This window comes from Lutra lutra, chromosome 7 (genome assembly GCF_902655055.1).
Source record: "Lutra lutra chromosome 7, mLutLut1.2, whole genome shotgun sequence".
NCBI classification, from domain to species: domain Eukaryota; kingdom Metazoa; phylum Chordata; class Mammalia; order Carnivora; family Mustelidae; genus Lutra; species Lutra lutra.
In genome coordinates this window covers 34,871,419-34,890,531 of record NC_062284.1, presented here as the reverse complement: position 1 = coordinate 34,890,531, position 19,113 = coordinate 34,871,419, and the positions used below count along the sequence as shown (strand labels likewise).

Sequence of the window (19,113 nt, the reverse complement as noted above, 5' to 3'; positions counted from 1 at the left end):
GTCAGTCAGGGTGAATGGCATCACGGAGTGGACTTGTTCACCCTCATCACTACCTCCCAGATCACCTAGGTCATCTGGGCCCCATCTCCAGACCAGGGCACCCCTCCCTCAGTGAGGTTACTCCCCAGCCTTCTCAGACAACCCTTGAACCTCACCACTCTGACCTCTGTCATGCCGGCCACATTAGCAGCTGCAAGTGTCTCAACCCTTCCATGCTTCAGTTTCCTGTGTAAGGTCAGGGTGATCGTGGTACCTACACTTCAGGATCATTGAGAGGACTAAAGACGTTATTCCACGAAAAGCATTAAAATACTGTTGGGGCGCCTGGGTGGCTCAATGGGTTAAAGCCTCTGCCTTCAGCTCAGGTCATGATCCCAGGGTTCTGGGATCAAGCCCCGCATCAGGCTCTCTGCTCCCAGGGAGCCTGCTTCCTCCTCCCTCTCTGCCTGCCTCTCTGCCTACTTGTGATCTCTGTCTATCAAGTAAATAAGTAAAATATTTAAAAAATAATAATAATAAATAAATAAATAAATAAATAAATAAATAAATAAAATACTGTTAAACACACGTGCTGTAAACTTCTGCTGTGATTTGCCACCGTTGCATGTGAAGCAAACTCCCTGAAGCTTCATCATCAGTTCTGAATGGCCCATTGCCCTTCGACCCACTCACTGGACCTCGCTGGCCACTGCGGCTCCTCCTCACATCATGAGTTCCTCAGGGCTGGGATGGAAGTCGAATAAAGGCAGTCTTGCAGCCACCCCCAATGCTGTTTGCGAGGCACTGTCCTCCTCCCTCAAAAGCCTCTGGCCCCTCTGATGTTAATGTTCTTCCAACCATTTCCTGTCTTGCTCCTGTACTTACTCTTCCCCACACAGAAACAAGAATAATCTTTTAAAGACTTAATTCAGATCCTGTTCTTCTTTGCTTAGAACCCTTCTGGGGTGTGCTGTTGTATTTGGAATGAAACCCAAAGCCTGTCTGCACATCTCTCACTCATTCCCACTGACTAGATAGCAATGTTGACCTTTGTGGTTCCTGAAACACTGACACTCACTCACCCCAGGGCCTTTGCACTTGCTGTTTCTACTGCCCTCAACACCCACATTCTGGATCCTTCATGCCATTCAGGTCTGAGTTCAAAGGTCATCTTGTCAGAAAATCCTTCTAAGAACTCCCAGCATAAATAACCCCACATTCACTATCTCTTTACTCCATCTATTGTTCTTATGGCATTACCAACATCTGAAATGATCTAGACTTTTTTTTTAAACTTAACTCTTTTCCTGTCTTTCCTCTCTAGGATATAAGCTCCATAAGATCAGGGATCTCTTCTTTATTGTTCATTGTAGAATCCCTGATCCTAGAATAGTGCCTGGTCCACAGTAACCCTCAATAAATATTTGATGACAAAATGAACACAGAACTACAGGGTCCAAAGACCACAGAGCTCTGGCATTGGACTGACCTGGCTTTGAATCTGAGCTCTGCCGCCTATTGGCTGCATGACCTTTGGCAGGTTGTTTACCTCTCTCAGACTTGAAATTCCTCAAACTAAAATATAGGCAAAAGTGAGGTGCATGGGTGGCTCTGTTGTTAGGCATCTGTCTTCGGCTTGGGTCATGGTCCCAGGGTCCTGGGATTGAGCCCCACTTCAGGCTCCCTGCTCAGCAGGAAGCTGCTTCTCCCTCTCTCACTCCCCCTGCTTGTGTTCCCTCTCTTGTTCTGTGTGTGTGTGTCTGCCAAATAAATAAATAAATAAATAAGATCTTTAAAATAAAATATGGGCAAAAGCAGTCCACACCATCAGGGCTGTGATGAGGATTAATGAGATTACATCTACAGCACCTAACACACTACTAAATTCCAAGCATTCAACAAATAGTTGTTATGGTTATCACTAGCCAGAAGACAACGCAGACTTTAAATTTTAGTAAGAAAAAGTTTGTTAAACTTGGATCTGTTTCTCTTTTTCAGAGAATGGAGCAGTACAGGATGTAGCCAGAAGGATGGTTCCACGACTCCCACCCAGGTAGGAACTCTGCATTTTGGACAAATGCCTCCCTTTGTCTGAGAAAGAGAGCAGATCCTCACATCATCTTCCTGGGAATAATCAATCCCATATTTCAGGTTTAAAGCTGACAGATGAAGGATCCCAAGGTATCATAACTTCTTGTATAAATTAGCAAGAGGAACTAAATTTTCCACAGCCTAATTGAATGCATTTAGAATGAGGGGGGAGAAAAGGGAAAACACATTTCCCTGCAAGGAATAAGAGAAAGTCTCAACTTTGTCCTCCTAAGGAAGGGTCTATTTTGTGCAATCAAGCAACACATATATGTTCCCCAGGGCATCCTGTACTTCTCAGAGCTCTCCAGTCCAACTTCTCCTTTGCTCTCCTCTCTGGAGTCTCTGGATAATCAAAATAAGGAGAAAGGGGTCTGGTCTGTTCTCCTCAACATTCAAGGTCAACAGACAAAGTGTACATATGTCTATGCAGCATTTCCCTCTCTCTGGGGATCCTTTCAAGCTTTCTAAGCACTAGGCAGGGTCGTTTTTTATTTTAAGAGAGGTTGCATCAAGCTTTTTAAGGAATCCTCAGCTTTTAGCCTGCTCAACAAGGGTAACCAACGGTAGCTTTGCGCTCCTCTTCTATGGGTCTGCAAAGAAGTGTGATCAAAAATTCTCTTGTTCTTTTGAAGGTGGCTTTGGATGAGGAGTAGACTAAAGCAAGAAGCTGGGTGTGGCTGCGTCAGTGAGGGGCAGCTGGGGTTTGCATGGGCAATGGTCAGTTTTAGGCATCTGACAGTGAGATGCCAGTGGACATCCACCCAGAGAGGTCCAGTGTGCCACTGGTCACAGCTCCAAGGAGACCACTAGGAGGTATCCCTTATTCACATTACAACCGACAATGTCCCTCGGCCTGACATTATTGCAGTTGATGAATAATTTATAAAACGAAATCCAAAGACACTTGGGTTTTGAATGAGGGAAGTTTCCACTTGGGAAGGTGAAAGGAAGCTAGGGAAGAGCAGAGAAAAAGGACGGAGGCCGGGAGTGACAGCAAGGCTAGGACATGCGGAGGTACAGCAAGAGGAGGAGCAAGCAGGAAAGCAGAAAACACGCGGCCATGCACGGAGAGGAGGGAGACGGACGGAGAGGGTGGGAAGGGGACAGTGAGGGCTGCGAGAGAGAGGTGGTTTAGAGCATACCGAAGTCTATCTGTTACTTGAGTTTGAATGTGTCTACCCGCCTTGCCACTTACTTGGTTAATGGTCATTGGAATAAACTATTATTTGACATTTCTGTTAGCACCTCTTAAGTGAATCACTATTCACAGTTCTTTTGGTGACTTTACCATATATTAGCTTAGCTTGAACCAATGAAAGCAGTCAACATGCCCCGGGCAAACTGTAGACAGTGCCATGTGGTACAATTTTGTCTCTGTCCAACATGGTAGCCACTAACCACAGTGGCTACTGAGCATTTAAAATGTGGCTAATTCAACCAAGGAACTGAGTCTTAACTTTTACGTAATGGAGTTAATTTCTCAGAGGATGGTAAGTACACCAAAGGGAGTAGAGGCAAGATATATTACTTGTATACAAATGACAAATCTCAAAAATTTAATAGCTCTAAAATTAAAGGAACATTTACAAATAATAGCAAACTATTTTAAGGTATATTAGGAAACGATTATCTGGCACATCGAATGGTTGGTTTCACAGATATTGTAGCACTTGGGATATGAAAATGAAATAGAGCATGTATTCGAAGACAAATATGAGTAGCAATACACGTGGGACACGAACACGGCATAAGCTGAAGTCCGGATCACGGGAGTCTGGGGAATACTCGGTGGGGGGTGGCTTCACAGGGCATTATACTGCAGGTTGACAAATGACTTTAATTTGTGACTTCGGACTCCCAGGGTGAGAAAGAAGAGCTGTTTTCCAATAGTTGCCATAGACGGGTGAGAGAGAAGAGGAAGGAGGTGAGAGACTGCAAAATTCTGCCAAGAAATCAGAGATTTAGGGGAATTCAAGCCATGCTCTGTGGTTTTTGTAGGTGTGACTGGACCACTCACCACCAACACTTCACGCTCTCCTTCCCTTGCTGGGCAGACTGGGGGTAACGACGCCGATGATATCCCAGGGATACCAGGGGGACTGAATCAGGTATAGCAACAGAGGCTGCAAACTACAAGAATCAAATCCCAACATTATTCCATTTTGTTCCCTTCTCACTTTTCTTCGCTTTGTCTCCTCTTCCAGGACCCCACCTGGACCTCATTTCAATGGATCTCAGATAATTTATTAAGGAATACTAAGCAGTTTCTCTGTTCTTGGCTGCCCTGTTTCCTATGGTATACTGACCAGAGTGTTTCCACTTGGTCCAAAACCCCCGCCGAGGTGCAGGGTAAGCGATCCTTTACAAAACCAAGGCCTCTGACTGTAGGTCTAATTCCGGTTATTGGTGGAGGGTGCATGTCATCGTGCAAGGAGGAGAAATGACCAGGTCCCTGCTTCTGCTGATCCTCTGAAAAAAACCTGCCAGGTCTTTGCCAGAGTGTGCCCTGAAAAACAGCCAAGGCACAAATTAACACCCACTTTCCGGCAATGGGAACAATTCCTGAAAAAGCCACTTCCACAAAACCCGAGGCAACCTGGAATAATCCGGGAGCCAAGACACAATTTATTACTTCACAAAGAACATAGAATTCTGATCCAGCAGCAAAGTAGCTGCTGGGTTTTTTCCTTTCCCACACAAGCTGCATTTCCAAGGTCTGACAGTTGCAATTTACAAGCCCAGCCTGTGAGAGGAATGCTTTACATAGCCGAAGATTTATAGAATGTCCTAAATGAAGACAGCATAGGGTAGGGATCAGGTCCTCCTTAGTCCCTCATCTTAGACTTGGGGCCACAGAGGCCCCGGAAGAGCAAGCAAGAAACTTGCCCAGGATCGCACACAGCAATAGGCGATGAGCCAGCCAACCGTGAAACCGAGCTACTTGGACCCCGGATCACTTCTGTCTCCAGCTCCTCCAATCTTTCGATTACATTCGAACATCAATCATGTTCTCAAAGTAACGTTTTAAAAGAAATATTTTTCATTTTCACACTAGCAGGATCCAAAAGGGATTCAGGCATTGCTGAGAAGTACGGAGCCTCACTACAGCAAGGGTTAATTTTTAACCCTTCCAGGCCACATTGCCATGAAAAGAGGTAGTTGGTAAGATGGGGCCTGAAGTTGCGGTGTACGTCCGGTGACCCAGGACAACACACGAAGGCACTGCTTGTGAGAATGTGAATGGCAAAACCATTCTGAAAAGAAAAAAAAAAGCGACAATATGAATGAGATGTCCAAACCTCAGTTTTGAGCCAGAATTCCCACTTTAGGAACTTTCCCTGAGGAAGACACCAGAAGGAAGAGCAAACATGCAATGTACAACATGTTTCCAGCAAAACACCCAGAAACAACGTAAGTAACAGCAAGGTTTGGTGAAACACACCTGGATATACCTGTCCATGGGATGTCAGGCACAAGAGAGAGGGTATCTATGTATATCTTCTAACGGAGAGGTGGTCTTTAAAAAGCACATCATGAAACGGCACACATAGCACAATCCCACTGTTGTTAAAATAAACCCTTTCTGTTTATTAGCAAGCAGTGAAAAATATCAGAGTTTACCACCCAACAGAAGACCTACGAAGTGTTGAATTTTCTCCTTTTGTTTGTAGCATCCATTTTCTTATAAAGGAAATGTATTAATTCAGAGAGGGTTTTTTTGTTTGTTTGTTTGTTTTGTTTTGTTAAAGATTTTATTTATTTATTTGACAGACAGAGATCACAAGTTGGCAGAGAGGCAGGCAGAGACAGAGGAAGAAGTAGGCTCCCAGGCCCGATGCGGGGCTCTAGCCCAGGACCCTGGGATCATGACCTGAGCCAAAGATAGAGACTTAAACCCACTGAGCCACCCAGGCAGTTTTTTGAAAGGTCTTACAAATGTAATAGGTTGATTATTGACTACCCAAGATGGATACCCACAAAAGAATAACCTTAATACCTTCTCTACTGGCAGGATCCCGGAGCCAGATGGCGATGCTTATCTCTGCTCCAGCATCTGTCAAGCCTTCCTAATTACTCCTGCAGGTGGCCAGATGGAATGGGCTCATGCCCAGGACAGAAATGTGACCTCAGTGACTACTGCCCTTCCTTCCCCTGGTACAAAGGAGTCTTCTTTCTGCTCCCTTGCAGATGTGCTCGACGATTCTTCTTCTTCCGTGTATGCTCAGAGAAGCTGATGTAGGTAAGGGGGCTCTAACTCTGACATCAGCTGGCCTGGGTTTGAGGACTGGCTCTGCCATTTATTTGCTGCCCGACTTTAAGCAAGTATCTTCACTTCTCCAAACCCGATTTTCTTCTTGTGTAAAGGTGTAATTTATACATCACAAAATGCACCAGCCTTAAGTGTACTGTTCCCCGAGTTCTGATAAACATTTGCAAACATTACAGATGTTTATACTCATGTATCCACCACCCAAGTCAATGTAGAGAACATTTCCATTACCTGAGAAATTCCCTCCTGCCCCTTTCAAGTCCATTTCTATAAACCGAAGCATCCACTTCCCGATTTCTGTTACCATAGCTTAGTTCCGCCTGTCTTAGAACTTCACAGAAACCAAACCCTGTGGATCAGCTCTTCTGTGTCTGGCTTCTTTTGATCAACAATAATGGTTCGAGATTCAGCCGTGTTGTTGGATCACACATTGGTCCTTTCTGTTGAATGTGTCTGTTGTGTGAATATACTTGGGATTTGTTTATCCACTCACCTATTGATGGGTGTTTTCTGTTTGGGTCTGTTATGAATAGAGCTGTTATTAACACTCTTGTTCAAGTCCTCTGTGTGTATGTGTGTGTGTGTGTGTGTGCACATGTATTTTGATTTCAAGTCCTCTCATGTGTGTGTGTGTGTGTGTGTGTGTGTGTAAGCATGTGTGTGTGTGCCATGTATTTGCTGGATCAATTCTCCAAGTGGTTGTGCCATTTTACACACCCACTAGCAATGTACGAAGACTGCTGTCTCTCTCCTCACCAACACTTGGTATCATCAGTGGAGTGGCATTCATGGTATTACGTGGAGGTTTTAACTTGTACGTTCCTGATTACTAATGATGTAATTAGTGACCATTTATGTATCTCCTTTTACTAAGTTTCAATTTAAGCCTTTTGCCCATTTTAACAGTTTGTTAGTCTTATTATTATTGGTTATGGGTTCTTTATATATTCTGGGCATAAGTCCACTGTCACATAAATGGCTTTAAAAATACTTTCCTACCTATCTCAAAAATTCAAGGTGAGGTCTGTCACAGCTGACAGTCTATAAACTTTAACGATAGCCTTCCTTAATAAAATTCACAATTCTGCTATTTGTAAATAACTGTAAAATGGGGGCTAAAAGCATCCGAGGATGACACAGCATCCACAGACACAGAGGAGGGGAAGCCCTCGGCTTCGTCCCACCGCCTCGGAAAGCCTCCAGTACTGCTGGTCTACCACCAGATTCTCCAGATTTTCTGTCTTCCCCAACCCTGCTTCCCCCATCAACTCACATCATGATTATCACTTCCTCGTCTTGGCTTAGATTTTAAATCCATTTTTTTTGCTTTGATCTAACTGCTTTCTTTTTTTCTGAAATACTGGGTTTGAGCTTCTTGCAATCACAGTTTATGTTATTTTCTTATGTGACTTGTTGTTTATCCTAAATCCCTTCCTTAACCCACCTTCCTACCTGTCCACCTGGTTTGCATGGTCTTGCTTTTCTACGAAGAGTTGAAAGGTTCTTGTACTCTGGCCTGTTTATGTGGCTTCAGGCCCTTGGATCTGTTCTGGGTCCAACCCATTCTTTATTCTTTGCATATCTGGGCTTGCCCATGATGAACCAGACTTGGTGCCTCATTTCTTACCCTAGAAATAATACTGCCAGAATGTCTGTGGGGTAAGACGTTGATTCTGTTTCCCCGGATAAAATATTAGCATGGCCTTAGGCATCAAGGTCTTTAATAACTGACTTCCTATCATCTTTCCCTATCCAGCTTTTGTTGTTTTTCAAATAAATTTTCCAACAAGAAAATGCATTTCTATTTCTCCCCATTAAATGTATAAAATAATAAGTAAGGATCACAAGAGTTGACTGCTCATTGCTATCTCCATGGCAAATTACTCCTAGCTAGAAGAAAGAATCTGGGCTCATGGGATGGTGTTTGTTTGGTTTTTTTTTTTTTTTTTTTTGCACTCCTCTACATTCATTCATTCATTTGTTCACTCAACATTTACTGATCACCGGCTAGCTGTGAGTTTCTGTGATTGGGGCTGAAAATATAAGTAAGCCTCAGACAAAAACCCTTACTCTTAGATGTTCACTGACTGGTGAGGAAAGCCAACAGGTAAAGGACCTTCCTTCTACAAAACAGGAAGGGTTATAAGGCAAGTGCATGGTGCCATAGAAGTTTAGGGGGAAAATGGAATATTCATTCCAGAGGCCATCAGGATTGACAGTGATGGTGATCTTTTACAGAAAAGGTTGTATTTGAGCAGTGCGCTAAAGGACAACTAGAAATTAAACACAGAAGATAGGGAACACTGTCAAGAGAAACATCTTTCACCAAACCCTTAATCTTCAAGATGCCAGAAACAAGTTGGTTATAAAAATTATACCTAGCTCAAAAAGAATGTTTGAGAGAAACACACACACACAGAGAAAGGAATACAGATATTAAATAATGGCTATTTGACAATAAAAAACAAAAAGTATATGTAGGTTGGTCATGCTGGGATGGTACATCTCTCACTGCTGTGCTGTCTGGGGCAAGCACAGGAAAAGACCACGCAAGCAAGCAACACATGGTCCTGTCCGCAGTGTGACTGTGTTCTTCCTAACCCTGGCCAATCTGACGACCATCAGCCTCGTCTGGGCAAACGAAGACCAGGTCCACTTGGCGCACAGGTCTGTCTCCAGGGCTGTGTCCAGCACCTCGAGGCACCGAATATTTATTAAAGAAATTGATGGGTGGTGCGCCTGGATGGCTCCGTTGGTTAAGCGACTGCCTTAGGCTCAGATCATGATCCCTGAGTTCTGGGATCAAGTCCTGCATTGGGCTCCCAGCTCTGCGGGAAGTCTGCTTCTCCCTCTGACCTTCTCCCCTCTCATGCTCTCTTTCACTGTCTCCCTCTCAAATAAATAAATACATAAAATCTTAAAAACATAAAAAGAAAGGAAGAAAGAAACAGATGCATGAAGTCGTGAACGCAGGCAGCTTGAGGGTCATATGGCTCCTGCAGACAAATCGTGGCTCCTGGGTGTCAGGGCCCTCCCACTCCTGGATTTTTGTCTTTCTGTTTCCACCCTGTGTTAACATTTTGATCCTTCTGCTGCATCCCTGAAGCCATTATGACTGGAAGGTGATCTCAGAATATTCTGTGTCTGCTTGAGAAAGGACTCCTGGGGAGATACTTTTGTGACAGGAATTTTTTTTTTTAAAGACTGTATTTATTTATTTGACAGACAGAGTACAAGTAGGCAGAGCAGCAGGCAGAGGGAGAGGGAGAAAGGCTCCCCGCCAAGCTGGGAGCCCAATTTGGGGCTCGATTCCAGGATCCTGGGATCATGACCTGAGCCGAAGGCAGCCACTTAACCAACTAAGCCACCCAGGCACCCCTGTGACAGGGAATTTTTAAAAGCACACCCTTAAGACGGCTCGAACCACTTTTACTTACAGAGACTATTCTAGGGAACGCAGCTCTGCCTAGGAATGTGACCCAGAGAAAGTATAAATGTATCCAATGTCTGACTGGGCCCCAAATGGTTACACGCTATCAGCTCAGGTTTCTGTTTGTAACCGTGTCACAGAAGTAACCTCTGTTCGTTCAGAAGAAACACCTAAAATGCAACTTGCTCTTTTTCTTGCAAAACAGCATCCCTAGGCAGAGCTACCTGTGGGAGGGGCCCACACAGAGAATGTGAACAGATGGGGGGCAAAGAGTGAGGGGCTCTAGGAAACGCAGATCAGAGCCCCAGTAAGACACCACCTCACACCCGCTGGCCAGACTGCAGTTGGACAGACAGATGGTAACAAGTGCTGGCCAGGATGTGGAGAATTTAGAACCCTCACACAACGCTGATGGGAATGTGATACAGTGTGGCAGTTCTGGAAAACAGTCCGGCAGTTCCACGAAAGGTTAAAGTAGAGTGAGCCTGTGACCCATCAACCCCACTCTTAGGTGAGAATCTCAGGGACACGAACACATAGATTCACACAGAAACTCACAGACCAGTGTGTGCAGCATCAGTACTCATAACAGCCAAAAAGCTAACACAATCCAAAGACCAGCAAATGATGAGTGGATAAAGAATTTGGCACGTCCATACATAGTTAACAACGCTAGCAAATTGACAGCGGTGATAGTTGTACAACCCTGTGAATAGAGTATAAACTATTGAATATGTGAATTGTTTGGTATGTGACTTATATCTCAAAAAGGTGTTATTTAAAAAAAAAAAAAAAAAGGAGTAGGCAAGATGAAATATAGAAGAGAAGAAGGGGTAAAGTTCAACCATAAAGGGAGGGCCAGACTTTCCCAGGACCTGGGGAAAGAGGGGTCCAAGATAATAGCAGAAACACTCTTGGTTTTTGTTCTACTTTTGTTGTGGGAGTGATGTATTCTTAAGCCAACCCTTGGGAAACTATAGATCTATGCTAATATGGCAGGGACGCGCCACACGTGGCTACTGAGATGTAAATGATCAAAAATGCAATAAAATGGAAAATTTCCTTCCTCGGTTGCACGAGCTACTTTGCACAAGCCACATTTCAAGAGCTCAGTAGCCCCAGAGTGGTTCTCGGCCATCCCACAGAGCAGCTATGGAACAGAACTATCATTTCATTCTTACCATACAACACGGCTCTTGATGGCTCATGTGGCTACTTGGTGGGGTGTCGATGACTTCCCACCAATCCTCTTGGCTCTCTCTAAAGCCCAGACTTGAACTCTTCCAGCACTGTTGCAGGTAAGAATCTAGGCTCAGGCCAAGGAAAAAGGCAGGTCCCTGCAAAGAATGGAGCCCTAGCCAGGCCTCCCACGATGGCTGTGTCACTTGACACATAGGCATTGGTCTGTCCTGCTGGGATATGGGATGTTTTTTTTTTATTTCTTAAAAAACAAAAATAAAAAACAAAGCAAAGAAAGAAGGAAAAGAACCATAGTATTGTTTTTATAATACCAGTGGAATAATAAACAACTGTTTAATGTTCTGAGCTGGGAGATTAAGCCCTGAGGGAAATAGGAGGGAAGATAAATCAGTATTTACCAGTAGTCCTTACCCCATGTTAAATATTAGCTTAAACTTAAAAACCCACGTTTTCGGTGACTACCTGTCCTTACGCCCGCATTTCACAGGTCTCTTGCTCTGGCAGAGAAATAATCATTTCAGAAGCAGTGGGGAATACCCGAACGATGTCTGTTCTATATGTTTTACTGTCATCTTTAATAGTTACTGAAAGTGCAGGGATTGCAGGAAAACACCGCCTGATCGAAATTGCTCACCCTTTGTCACACAGCAACCGGTACATGTCAGTGGGAGTCAACCGGTATTACTAATAAAGCCAGGGGGGCAGTAAAATGAAGAGGAATTTGCTAGAAGGTTTGCTGAACTGGACGGGGGTCCTGCCTTTCACAGATAGATGTTAAGCCTCAAAATGAGAGACATGAGCAGTCAGTCGTTGCTTGTGCTACACAGACAGAACCCGGACCTCCACACCAAAGGAAGAACACGCTGGGCAGAAAATCTACCCTGCGTTCAGCTGGTCCAGCCACACCCCTAGTCTCTCAGCCACTGGAGAAAACAGCAAAATTCCGTCTCCAGAGAAGACAGAAGAAGGTCTCAGTAGGGAACGTGGAGCGAAAAAAAAAAAAAAACAGCTCATTATAGAACATCGGCTGATTTCTATATGAAATCTGAATGGCAGATTTCCTATTGCATTTTGAAATACTCATGGGCATCGCCCTCCCTGGGGTCGCCCATAAAGATCCTTTATAAACACTAAGTGAATAAAATTCCCGACACCGTCTCCATAGGGGATGTATATTACATAGTAAGCTTTTCTTATCAACGGGTAAGGCTAAGCCCCGAGAGGCGAAATAACTTGTCTTAAATCACAGCGCGTCGGGAGGAGTCCAGGTGCACTGGCATCTGAACCTGCTTTGTAAAACCTCATTATAATTGTATAAGATATGACAAGAAATGCCATCATTATACAAAGAATTTTGGAAGTTAAGCTGTTATTTAATCAAAGTCACTTAAATGATTTATGGCTGGAAGGATCAAAGAATTAATGTTACAAAATTAAGCAAAAGCCAAAATGAAAGCAGTGGCGGGGGTGGGGAGAGGGGAAGGAAAAGAGTGTGGGGTAAGGATTTGGTTTTCCCACGTTTTAATTCTTCTGTGAAAGTGAACCGAACAAGTCCTTGAATATTTGCAATGAAAGCAAATGTCTCTCTCCCCTGAGAGGAAGGGAAAATGCCAATAAAATGGGTGAGGTTCAACTCAGTGAGAAGACCCAAGCCTTCTAAGAGTCTCCTCATCCTCCCATCTTCTGCTAAGAGGGGGGTTGGGGGGGCTACTCTTCCATCGGTCCTCTAAGCCAAAAGCTGAGAGAAAGAGGCTGGCCTTGGCACAATACCAAATGTCCCTGAAAATGCCCACTGTGGTCAGCCCGGTGGCCAGTTCCATAAACCACCCACAACCAGCACCGCTCTCTTTCCCTTCCTCTGTATCTCTCTTGCTTCCCGGAATTTGGCCCCCTCTTCCTCTGACTGGCTGTACTGGACATAGCTGCCATGTTGAAATTCTTCCCATCCCCACTCACACTCCTCCCCTTGCTCCTTAGAACAAAATGGGACTCCATCACACCACCGAGAACAATTACACTCCTCCTCTGGTATCAGAGTGTGGCATGTGGGAAGATAGATGTTTATTCCGTTCAAATAAAAATAAAAATGTCTGCTTCCTTGATGGCCAACTGTGGTAAATGATGAGCACTCTAGGTGTCCATTCACAACACAAAAGCTCTGCTTGCTGTCTCTCTCCAAGAGGATCCTCCCTAGGCCGCAGGTGAGTTGGGCCCGGAGAGAGACCATGGTCCAAATCAGAACACGAGGCTGGGTTGCAAGGAAACTGGGTTCTTTTTCACATCACTCCCATGTCTGTTCATAACCCAGGCAGTATCACCCACACCTTCCTGCCCCCTGCTCCCCAGCCCTTCCCGTGATAGCATCTCATGGCCACATCTCTGACCACATCTCACAGAGCACTACCCACACCCTCTCTCTCTAGCTGCTTTATCCTGTTCAACTTTTTTTCAGAGCAGTTATCGTCACTGACACCCTGTCTGCCTCTAGAACACAAGCTCCATGAAGGAAGGGACCTCTGACATGGTCACTGCTATGCTCCCGGTGTCTGTCCTTGCAGCAGCCGCACAGTCATTGTTACAGAATAAATGCCTGGGATGAACAAATGTATGGAGAACATTTATCAAGTACCTGGTCATAATGTCTACCCATCACTGAGTGCTGAGAGTACCTTCAGCAAGCTCCCTGGGTATTCCTTCAACACATGCATTCTCTGTCAATGGGTACTACTCCATCTTTAATCAGTAGAAAGTCTCTTGCAGCAAAGCCTAACATCAGCTATGGACTTTGGGTGATAATGATGTGCCAGAGCGGCTTTATCAGTTGTAACAAATGTACCAGATGGGGGAGGCCGACAGTGGGGGAAGCCATGCAAGGGTGGTGGGGGGTATATGAGAAATCTCTGTACCTTCTTCTCAGTATTGCTGTGATTCTAAATCTGCTGTAAAAAATTAAGTTTTTTTTTTAAATTTTTTTGAGAGAAAGAGAAGGAAATTGCAAGTGGGGGTGGGGTGGGGAGCAGAGAGAGAGGGAGAAGCAATGTGGGGCTCGATCCCAGGACCCCAGGACCATGACCTGAGCTGAAGGCAGACCCTTAACCAACTGAGCCACCCAGGCGCCCTGAAAAAACAAAGTCTTAAAAAAAAATTTTCTTGCCCTAGGATAGCAGTGCCACATGTTCCTAGGATTATTACCTTACCTTCTCTTCTCACCAGCATGGGAAGCTTATTACTTCTGCCAAAATAGGTATTAGAATGGCTCCTACTGTGTTCATTTCATTTTTAAGAATATCCATAATATTTATGCACTGTGGCCTGTTGAAGAAAAAATGCTTTTCAAAGCCAATAAAACACCACAACAACCAGATTTAAATGCTTTCATTTAATCTAAATAAACCAGTTCTGCAGCTTGGTAGATGAGTTCTTCAAATAGGTACCAGATGGTAAGCTTTCTGAGGAAAGTAGCTTCAGACCTCACACCAAACCAGGACCAACTACTTTTCTTTCTTTTTTTTTTTTTTTTTTAAGAAGAATGCAACTCGACCGTTCTCTTATACCAACTACTTTTCTTAATGAAGAATGCATTTGAAGTTCTCAGTTAATTTCCGAGCAAGTGGTTTCTATGGACTAGAGGGTATGGTGTGGTGTCTGGGTGGTGAAAGCAGCCAATATCGTATATGGGTTGGGATTCAACAGACCCGGGCTGTTCCTGTAGAAGCCACGATACTTCTGGAATTGACGTCTAGCTCTGCCACCCATCAGCCATGTGAAGCATCTTGCTGAACCTCTTAGAGTCTAAGTGTCCTTGCTGCCCAATACCCTCATTTAACTAACACGGAATAATGGTTTGGCCTGGGAGTTGACTCTACCCTACTTTCAAGCTAATGAGTTAAACTCTTGCTGGAGGAAGACAGGTGAATCCTATGTCGGAGACGAAAGATGTCATGCCTCCCAGCCCAGCAAGCAGTGTGGACATGAGCGATTCCAACAGGAATCCAAGCCCACAGGAAGACAAGGCAGAAGGGTCCAGACACATGGTGCACGTACAGTGACTTTGCACTGCCACTGAGGGACCCTGAGCTTAGGGAACGCGCTGCTTTGAAAGCAAGCACTAAGCAAGCCTGCTCTTTGTTCTGGAGGTCTTTCTGACCTCACTTCTCAGGTTTACTCACTGAAAACCCACCCTGAAGAATGGCTCAGGTAAAAAAGCCGTCATGGCCTCGTATTCTTGGCATAGAAATGGAAGACCATGAGGGAGCCAAGGAGGGCCACCTCCCAATATTCCTATGATTAAACTATGCCCACAGCACCTACAACCTGGTACCCAGACATGCTATCTCTCTCTCCCCTCTCTTTCTCTCTGAAAGGCATCCCCCCGCCTTTTTATTTTTAAATCTAGCACCACTCAAAGAATTCTAAAATGTTTGAGATGGGAAGCATTTTGGAAACCAAATGGTTGTGAAAGTTTAGGAAGCTATGACAAATTATACACTCTGTTTTCCTTCAATGAACAGAGAAGTGTCTCATATAATGTTAGGAACCAAAGCAGGATCCTAATTTGTTTTCTAATATGTGAAAATACTTTACATATGCATGCTATTTTTCTGTGTTTTACAAACTCTGCAATGAAAAGGTGTAATAGCACCTCTACGCAGAAGGAAAAAAAAATGCAATGTTCTAGTCCAGTCCCTTCACCTCACAGAGGAGGAAGTGGGAAGCAGACAGGCCAAACGGCCTCCCCCGGATCCTTGGCGGGCCCTTTGCTGAGCTGGTGTTAGACGCACACCCTCTGATTTCCAGTTCTGTGGCTTGTGCCTTCAGAGGATTTGCAAGGAGCGGCAGGGCTGGGTGTGGAGGGGCTGCCCAGGGTGACCATGACTCTCTGAACTTGGGCAAAGCAGTTGGTTACATGTTGAATGACTCCTGGAAGCTAGACTCAAGTTCATCTGCCCATGACTACGCTGGACATAAGGGAGAAGATGAGTTCCTTTAAGCCTGAGCTTCTTATAGTAAGCCACTCACTGTTAATAGTTGACAGCCAACAGACATGTGGCTTAACCCAGGGCAAAACAAAGCCCTGAGACTCCAGTAGGCAGGACTGAGGTTGGGCTCTGGCACAAACCCCTGAACGGTTGGCTTCAGCTTGAGCTATCTGAATTACTTGTCTAGACAGTTCCCATTTCACTGGATAATTAAGTGGTCCTCCCGCTCCCTGAGCAATGTTCACAACTCACGTAACATGTCTTTCTCAGTCACATACTTATCTCTCTCTTCTCGCCCCAGTGTTATTTTCAAATGACATTTCTGTACGCCGCATTTTTATTTTACTTTTTGGTGGCAATGACTTTGACATTCCTTCTTTCAGGAGTAGAGCCCAACGCAAGTTATTAGAAGATCTGATTGGGGCACGGCTTGGCTGAGTTAGAATACGCTGGATGGAGCATCTTGGGGTTTCTCTCTCAAAGTCTTACAATGTAACTCTGGTCCTGCTTTCATGGGGAGTGCATTTGGGGAGGGCATCTGGCTTTGTGGCACCAGTTATATACAACTCAAGTTTATATTACAATGCTGAGTCCGGACTCAGTCCGGGCTGAGACCAAAGATGTGAGCCTGGCCTTCATGGGGTCTGGGGTTTCGTGGGAGGTAGACGAAGTCTGCAGGGGCAATTCATTGAGGTAACTGCTGAGGACCACATGCCTCAGCCTCCACCTTACAAACTTCAGGACAACGAAGAGAGCAGGGACACTCTCAGCTGGAGTGTCCCCAGCTGAGAACACAGCAGAGGGAAATCTCAGTGTGGATGAAAGGAAAACGAACAGCTGAGGGTAGGTTTTCAATGTGCATTCCCGAAAATCCTCGTGTTCTGCTGTAGAGTGTCCTAAAAATAGTAGTTGACGGGAAAACTAAGGACCGAACAATTAAAACCTATACAACTCTGGGACCAGAAGTCCACAAAAACAATGAATTGGTTCCTGGGATATAATTTAATACTCGAAGCAGGAAGCTTAGCATTCTAGAGTCTAGTGTCGGCCTCAGGGGATATTAAAAAAGTACAAAGAGCAGAGAGCGGTGTGCCGGCCTGTGGGTGTTGGGGCAAGGTGAGGAAGCAGAGCTCTGAGCCCCAGGGCAGCACGTGAAGGGTGCAGGAGGAAACAACTCCTCGGGGTCCTGAACCCCGCCAGGCTGAAGGCCTACTTCTGGAGGAGCCCTAGACAGACATGCATTTTTAATCTGCTTTCAACAGATCTCAAAAAGGTCCTGCCAATGCAGCCCTCTCCTGAAGGGTTTGGGGAGGGGGGAGTTGTTGTTTCTTGATTTGGTTGGTTTGGGTTTTGTTTGGTCCTATGGAAGTTTATAGTTCTGCCTCCCTGATTCCATCTCTTCAGCCCTTGGAAAACTCGCAGATACAGCGATCTCACTTCCGTGGTACATCGACATCATGCCTCCTGTCACCAGTCATTTGTGAAGGAACCGATGTCCAAACAACATGGTTATCCCACAATCGGCTGCACCTCCCAGGATGGCTGAGCCCAGAACACAAGCCCCATGAAGCTGGCAGAAAGATCTGGCCGTGGCGGGGGATTTGGGTCTGTTCCAGGCGAGAAAGACAACCTGTTTTTCAAGAAACCATCAGTGGTGGAAATGAGAAAACTAAAAAATAATGGGGATGATGGGATACAGCGGGACTTTTGTTTCCTATATGCAACCTGCAGGTGTAATGTTGTTATATTGTTATAACGTTATATTGTTTTGTATGGATTTCATCGATTTTTCATAACCTCGTGTTGACATTCTTGTATGGGAAGGAATGCCCAGTGTTGGCCCTTTTGCCAGAAGAGACCACAATCTGGACAAACCTAGGCTTGTCCGGCAAGGGAGTTAGAGAGTACGGCCATCCCATCAAGAAAAACTTCCTATTTCTTCCATGTTTGTGGGCTGCTCCTCTTGCACGAACATGGGGAAGAGAGAGTAAAGGGATCACTACAAGCGGTACTTACCCTGGGCCTCAACAGAGCATGTGGGGAGAGGCGCCAAACAGGTCCACTCATCCCGATGGGTAACAGTGACATGGTGAATGATCTGGGTTACAGAAGGAAAAAAGCCAAAAACCCAAATCCTGCTTGCAAAAGAGATTTGGCTCCCAAAGCCTACCCCAGCGAATGTGCAAATGGCAGGTAGGAATAAAATGGGTATATGCTAAGTAGACCATACAGATTACAGACCTTGCACAGGGACCAAATCCTGACACTGGGCAGAGAAGGCGCATCATACATTCTTCTGAGTGTAAGAAAACATTCTATAAGATTTTGTGGGCATAAACCACCTTGAGAAAACACAGGCATTTTTTTTTCTTTCTCAAAAAGAAATACCCCCAAACACTTTGACCAACTTAATCTTTTTTTGAAGATGGATATTAGATGTCTTTGTTGTTCGTCTCTCAGAACAAAATGATTCTGTTTACACAAAGAAAATAACGGGCCCAAACTCGAGCCCTCTAAACAGTCCTCCTTGGACCTCGTCACTGAGCCCAAGCTGATCGTTATTAATCACTTTGGGGCTGCCAGAAGCTTCCTGACCTTTCCAAATTGTGGTACTTCCCTTTTGTAAGATCAGATAACTGTGTTATTTGGCTGTTCATTAAAATTTGCCTTACCTATTTGAAACATATTTTTCCATCTATGTTTCTGTTCCCATACAAACTCGAACCACTTAAATTTCCTCTACTTTTGCAAAATTTCATTTCAGTGTTGGAAGGTTTCGATTGTTAAGCTTTCGCTTCTGTGCACCACTTTTCCATTTTTTGCATTTGCTATTTTAATCACAAACGCTGCCCCCTGTTTGATTTGGCTGTCAACTTCTGGCTGACATTTTCCTCTCATCTTTCTCTTCTTCTAGATCAAATTCTGCATTACAGCTCTTTGGTTTCCTTTTCCCCCACCGTTAAGAGCATCTTTTTTTTTTTAAGATTTTATTTATTTATTTGACAGAGAAAGATCACAAGCAGGCAGAGAGGCAGGCAGAGAGAGAAGGAAGCAGGCTCCCCGCTGAGCAGAGAGCCCGATGTGGGGCTCGATCCCAGGACCTGAGCTGAAGGCAGAGGCTTTAACCCACTGAGCCACCCAGGTGCCCCAAGAGCATCTTTTTT

At 44.8% G+C, this 19,113-nt stretch overlaps 1 protein-coding gene and 1 long non-coding RNA gene across 3 annotated transcripts in view; one reads left to right on the top strand and one right to left on the bottom strand.

Moving 5' to 3' along the window:
* LOC125104011 (uncharacterized) overlaps positions 1-6,956 on the top strand; it is a 30,707-nt gene extending 23,751 nt beyond the window's left edge. Inside the window, exons 2-5 of one of the 2 annotated variants that reach the window (XR_007128563.1) lie at positions 1,978-2,032; positions 3,932-5,225; positions 5,400-5,481; positions 6,083-6,956. This is a non-coding gene — a long non-coding RNA (uncharacterized LOC125104011). Of the gene's footprint in view, positions 1-1,977; positions 2,033-3,931; positions 5,482-6,082 lie in introns of both variants that reach the window. The other variant, XR_007128562.1, reaches the window with a different exon arrangement.
* THSD4 (thrombospondin type 1 domain containing 4) overlaps positions 1-19,113 on the bottom strand; it is a 582,110-nt gene that overhangs the window by 222,537 nt on the left and 340,460 nt on the right. The window lies entirely within an intron of this gene.